Source organism: Plectrocnemia conspersa, unplaced genomic scaffold (assembly GCF_051122295.1).
Source record: "Plectrocnemia conspersa isolate PC_06_02 unplaced genomic scaffold, ASM5112229v1 ptg000014l, whole genome shotgun sequence".
NCBI lineage: Eukaryota > Metazoa > Arthropoda > Insecta > Trichoptera > Polycentropodidae > Plectrocnemia > Plectrocnemia conspersa.
In genome coordinates, this window is record NW_028277178.1 from 9,090,707 (window position 1) to 9,096,933 (window position 6,227).

At 27.2% G+C, this 6,227-nt stretch overlaps 2 long non-coding RNA genes across 3 annotated transcripts; both read left to right on the top strand.

Annotated features, from left to right (window-relative positions):
- The first annotated feature begins 1,403 nt into the window (after window positions 1-1,403).
- LOC148226149 (uncharacterized) lies at window positions 1,404-3,422 on the top strand. The gene is made up of 5 exons (XR_015812354.1): window positions 1,404-1,545; window positions 1,625-1,708; window positions 1,783-2,814; window positions 2,887-2,981; window positions 3,138-3,422. It is a non-coding gene; the product is annotated as an uncharacterized LOC148226149 (long non-coding RNA).
- Window positions 3,423-3,965: 543 nt separating this feature from the next.
- LOC148226150 (uncharacterized) lies at window positions 3,966-5,555 on the top strand. 2 transcript variants are annotated; one of them, XR_015812355.1, is made up of 3 exons: window positions 3,966-4,077; window positions 4,882-4,974; window positions 5,053-5,555. It is a non-coding gene; the product is annotated as an uncharacterized LOC148226150 (long non-coding RNA). The 2 variants fall into 2 exon arrangements; XR_015812356.1 differs by lacking the exon at window positions 3,966-4,077 and adding an exon at window positions 4,502-4,639.
- Window positions 5,556-6,227: the final 672 nt, after the last annotated feature.

Here is a 6,227-nt window from a genome sequence, read left to right on the forward strand (position 1 = left end):
TAGCGGGTGGGAGTACCCAGGAACCGCCATTCCCTCCCTATCGGCAGGCCTGGTCATTTCTACATATGCAAACTTTTACTGTCATGCAATTATAAAAAAAACGGAAATAAACAAATCTAACTTTACCCACAAATCATCGCTATTATTGTGTACGTCAAGAAGAGCAATGGCGAAGAAATTTCGATCAAGGCCATTTAAACGTATACATATCATTAATTTTCATTTAGAAATTCCAACAGAAACATTACTCTCGGCTTATATACAATATTATATTCAAACCTGCACCAAGCAAGTATCGACTATAAAAGCAGCCGCTTCCCTCTTCACGTCCACCCTAGAAACTAAGACGTATGAAATCCATAGTTCAACCCGATCTTTAGAGACAAGAACATACGTACATATATAGTCACTACGCAAAAAATGCACAATAATAATAATTTATATACAAATTAACATAATATTGAATATTAAAGTATCGAATGTTTCGTTTTTTAATCTTGAACTAACTTTTCTACTTATGCAACTTTCTGTTGAAAAAACTGAAACGTGTTCTATTTTTTTATATTATTCTATTTCTTTGATTATCATGGTATATAGTTAATAGAGCTGCTCTCAAATATTGCATTATGGCAAAAGCATTGAATGAAAAACTATCTCGCGATGTCACTAGTACAAGTACAGCATCAAGTGTTCGATTTATAACTTGATGGCAGAAACTCGAATATAGTTGACCCGAGAGTTGTATTGAAAATATGTGTGTAGTAGTTTTTTTTAACATCCAACGTTAGTTTTTAATATTGTACATATTTTTTATATGTAGCTCTAGATTCACCCACTGATGTTAAAAAGTAATTACATATTAAATGAATAGTACTCCTTGTGTATGTTACATTTTTTTTGTAATTATCCTAATGTATAACGCGCCCTTAGTCAAAGGGCAGGGATGAAACTAAATGAAGTTAAAATAATATATCAGGTTATGTATAATTTGTGATTTTTTGTATCTATAGTGATTTTAAATGAAAGCATATTAACTTTTGTGTTTATAATTTTAATCAATAAAAAAAATGACATACCCTAGTTTAATCTTGTGTCACAGGAATATTTACGAGTAAAAACTGATTATTTAAAGAAGAAAATAATGTATCTATTTATATTTAATTTTAAGTCTTTATGTATAATATATAATAAAGCTATAAACGAAATATGTTTCTAAAAACCCGAACTGATATTATTGGTATAAATGCATATATATGTATAAAATAAATTTCCGATTCAAGTAACATAAAATAGGAAAAATATTCACAATAAAAATATTATTTATATCGTTTATAAAATATATTTTTATATATAATAATAATGTTCAAGAATCCTTATGTTATGGCCGTTCTTTGATAATGTATGGGTATTTGATATCATACATACAGACGTATATATACAATTATTTACATTTGATAAGACAATAGGTCAAGTCATCTTAGAGTGCTGGAAATATCCATAGTATAAGCATCATTAATAAGTTCAATTTTGGTTAAATCATGTCTGGTAATGTTTTAAATAATATATCATAACTTTTTATTGTTAATATTGCTAATTAAGTATAATAATCATAAAATCATTTTAGAGTATATATTTTTATTTGCGTTTATCGTGATTTTGTGTTTGGCTGTGAATCGATGTAACGATATCTTCGAAAGTGAAAGAATGTGTAAGATTAAAATAATATTATAGTGTATAATATATAATAGTGTATAATATATATTTTTAAAATTTTAATTACAGATAAAAAATCCAAAAGACGGCGCAAATTAATAATATTTAAAATAATGCCAGAAGAACCTAAACGAAATTTACCAGATAATGATGTGATTAAATTTGACGATGAAATCAGACATGACAGTGATCAACCAAGTACTAGTAAATCAAACTATGGAGAAATTGACGTTAAAATGGGATTAGATGTGACTCAAGATATAGAGTTACACAATTTACCTGGTACCAGTAGAATGAAAGAAGATACTACTACTACTGTTTGAAAGTTGTTTTAAAATTATATGCATATATGTACTAATGACTATTTTTATAATTTTAAATTTTTAATAAATAGTTTAATTTAAGTAAATTTATCAATCATAATTCAAAGGTACTGTACTACAAAAAAATATTTATTATAAATCTTTGCAACATAGACATAAGCTCAATCTGTTACAACTGGGTCAACACAATCAAGAACTACTAAATACGTAGCGAGACACCAAACTAAAGTTGAATCTGTAAATAAGTGACTTATATTTTATTAATTATAAACTATCGGTACAGCTAACAATTATTAAATGTCACTATGAACGACCTGGTTTGATTTTATTATAATTATTCATCCGTGAGATTAGGGAAATCTAGAAAAAAATAATCTGCAGTGATAGATCGGAATTATAATTATATAATAATCACTGATTCGAATCTCTCAGACAAAATAGAAATTAAAAAAAGGGTCTATACATACTAGGATTCGATTTTTACGTATGATTGGTCTATAACGTTGGTATAATTGTTATTAAAAATAAAAAAAAAGATGAACTGCTTAGAATCAAAACACTCCTCACTAGGAGTAGAGTTACTATGCAATTTAGAAAGATAAGTTCATTTTTTTCATTATTAGAACACAAACATCGTTTTCCTCAATAGACTGTCCATTTACGGTAATGATTTGTATTTTTATCTTATTGTGAGTAAATGTTTCTTAATTGTTTTTGGAACAGACTTGCTGTCATTCTATTTATAACTAGAGAAGCTTCAGCATTAATATATTAAAATGTCTGTATCTATGCATTAAAAATTATTGTTTTTTACATGATCAATAATTTATTTTATATACATACGTTTCAGAATGCGTTTTGTGTTTATTGTATTATTTTTGTGCTTATCATATTCATCAGGAAAGAAACATTCTTCTTCATCATCATCATCATCATCAGAGTCAAGTGAGTAGGAATTGTTTTTAATGTGTATTTCATGTGAAACTAGGATTGATTGATTTTTATACAAATTATATTAGTAATATAAAAATGTATTTTAAAATTAGTATTTAGTGCTAAATATATTTATGTATTGTATAATATATATATTGTCTTATTCAGGTGAAAGACATAAAAAATGCGGGAAGCACGGAGATTGCAGGGTACACGAAGAATGCGGAATATTCGAAGATTGGGTCACAGTATGTCCATTGAACCAGCCATGTATTAAGGAATGTCAATGTCAACGTTACTATAACAGAGACTTGGTCACAGGATTATGCAATCGTCTTTGAATTGAGAAGCGTCACGTTAAAAGAGCGAATCGATCAGTTCGCTTTTTCACCCCGATGGGGGGATATTATTGATTTTTCTGCGAAGAAATACAATAAAAATATATTAGACATATTAAATATTTTATTTATCCTTCCTTAATCCAGACTAGCAACTACAAATTGACGCAAAAATATATCGCATGTTTAAAAAAATATTGATTCAATCAAAAGTCACATACTGGTTATTAATGGTCTTATATTAGAACGAAATTAATTGAGTTAGTAATTATATTATTAATTTAATTTTATTATTGTGTCAGATCAAAGTAAATTTTTTTAATGGAAATTAGGCGAGACAAAAATATTTTTGCGTGTTACGCGTTAAAAACGCAATAAGCTGTTTATGAAAAGACAATAAGTTGGAGGGCCTTTATTATGGTGTATGTAAAAATATAAGGTTTGGATAAAATAATTACCAAAATGCCTTTTCAGTGTCTGTAAATACGCAGAAAAAAAATTTAAATGCGGAACGACAAGTGCGAAGTTGCCGAATCTCCAACTGTTTAGAAAATATGGTTACACAAACAAATAGCCTCAGCAATAAATAGTTCTAAAATAAATAAATAGCAGAGTTACCATATTAAAAATATAAACTAAGATATACGTATGTACATTATTTAGATATGACCACACAGTGCGATAATAATTAATAAACATTGTGAACATCAATCGTATTTGAAGATTCAGTGGAAACAGTTTTTTGTATAAACATATTTCAATCATGGCAGGTATTTGTACATTTAAATTAATATTCTTGTTTATTTTACAACTAATTATATCTATAGATATAAATAAATTTAACTTGCTCATTTTATAATTAAATTCTAAAATATATACACATTTTTAATTTTATGGATAATGTACATATATTTATATTAATTATTATTCGCATAAAAAATAGTTTTGATCTTGAAAATAACATAAAAAATAATTATTGCACTAACTTGTTTTGATGTCTGCATATATAATGAACTCTGAACTTTTATCGTTGAAAATAAACTGATAATATAGAATGAAGAAGGCATATTTTACGAGATAAAACTATAATTATTATAATAAATATGTTCTAATTAAAAAATACTGGCGATTTTTTAAACGCAATAATAATCAGTGTAATAAATAATATTTTAATACACATAAATACGTTTGCTTATCAGTATAAAATAAAATTAGTAATGAGAATAATACTTTCGAGAAAACCGTGTAGTTATATGGAACAAAAGGATGTTTGTTTCTGTTGTTGAAAACGCCTGTCCAGAGCTTTTAATTATAAATACGGCACGTAATTAGGTAATTAATTAGATTCGACGTTCAATTATTCCCGTAAATTAGTAGAGAGAAGTCATTTATTTTGGTCTTGATCTTTATCGTTAGTTTACAATACAATTCCTTGGAACTGAATATAAAAAGTGTACAATATACTATAGTTATTGGTCGTATACGTTAACTCTATAATTTAGTAAGACTAAATAAGTTAATTAAATATATTCCACCAGTGTTAATTATTATTTTATCACAATTTTTTTTTTCAGATGGCAATGCTACTTTTATATTACTTTTTGTATTTATATATATCATAGGATGTGTGGTGTGGTATCGTGAATCTAAGATGGAGTTTAATTCAAGTGAGATAATTGTACTTATCATTATCATTAATTTTATTTATTTATAAAATAAATTAAAAGTATTCTCTTTTTATATAGAAAAAAAACCAATTCAAGCAATTGGAAGACTCTTTGTATTTACACCAAAAAAGCCTATATTCAACAGTGGAATTGATGTGGATAATGTTTGAACTATCAATAATATCAACTTATATATAATATAACATTAACGATTAGTTTGTGCGTATTTTAAAAAGCTAAAAATGTAAATATTGCAACAGCTGAGTATGTAAAAAAATATGAATTATACATTGATTGGTAGCTAAAGATTTAATGAAATAATAATATTGATAGTTTATATCAAATTTCAATAATATTATTCTTGTGAATATCTCGGCTAATTTTATGGCTAATTGAAATGGCGGCTGTTCGTTTCGTCATAAAAGTTATGTTATAAAAAAAGTTTGTTGTTTAAATATCAAAACAATCATTTTCTTACAAAATTATATATAAAATAAGCAAGTTAAAAATTTGTATATAATTATTTTAAATTGTGTTATTATTTATAAGGAACAACTAATAAAATTATCTAAAACGAAAAAGGAGTTTTTTTTAAATAATTGAATAATAATTACTAATTTGCTAACATTTCACCAAAACAGTGACATTGATTTTGATAAAGCTTGAGACATGGTTATTATTAACATCTGTCTCGAGACGTTAATCATTTGTAAGTACCGCCAAAAACTACTCTTTATTTGGAAAGGACGCGCTACCCTGCGCATAATACTATTGTTGATCTATCCTCTGGTTTTTATTCACTGGAGTAGCTATCTAGACCGTTTCTATTTTAAGGCGTGAACACATTTCGTAGGTGTAAAGTGAGTATTAAAAAATTCGATGCAGTTGGCTCGCAAACATTCTCATCTGCGATTCGCTAGAGCTGTTTTGAACTAGCATTATAAAATATGCGGCACTTGGTTACAGAGAAGATAACGCGGAAGAGAGGCAGAAAAGAGACAACATAGAGTCATAGTAATAGAGACAAGCTGGGAGACTGCAATCATAAGAACCAACAATGATGAATCCTAGTTATTCCACAGATATCACAGCCGACAATAGTACAACTTGACGACTCTTTGACTTCCAAAAGCTGCCATTTCAACTCTATTTGCATTTCCATGTATATTTAGCCGAAGCATTATCCACACATTCGTAGAAATAATAATGCGTAGCATATTATTTTCTTTATATAAAGGTGTTTCGGAAATACT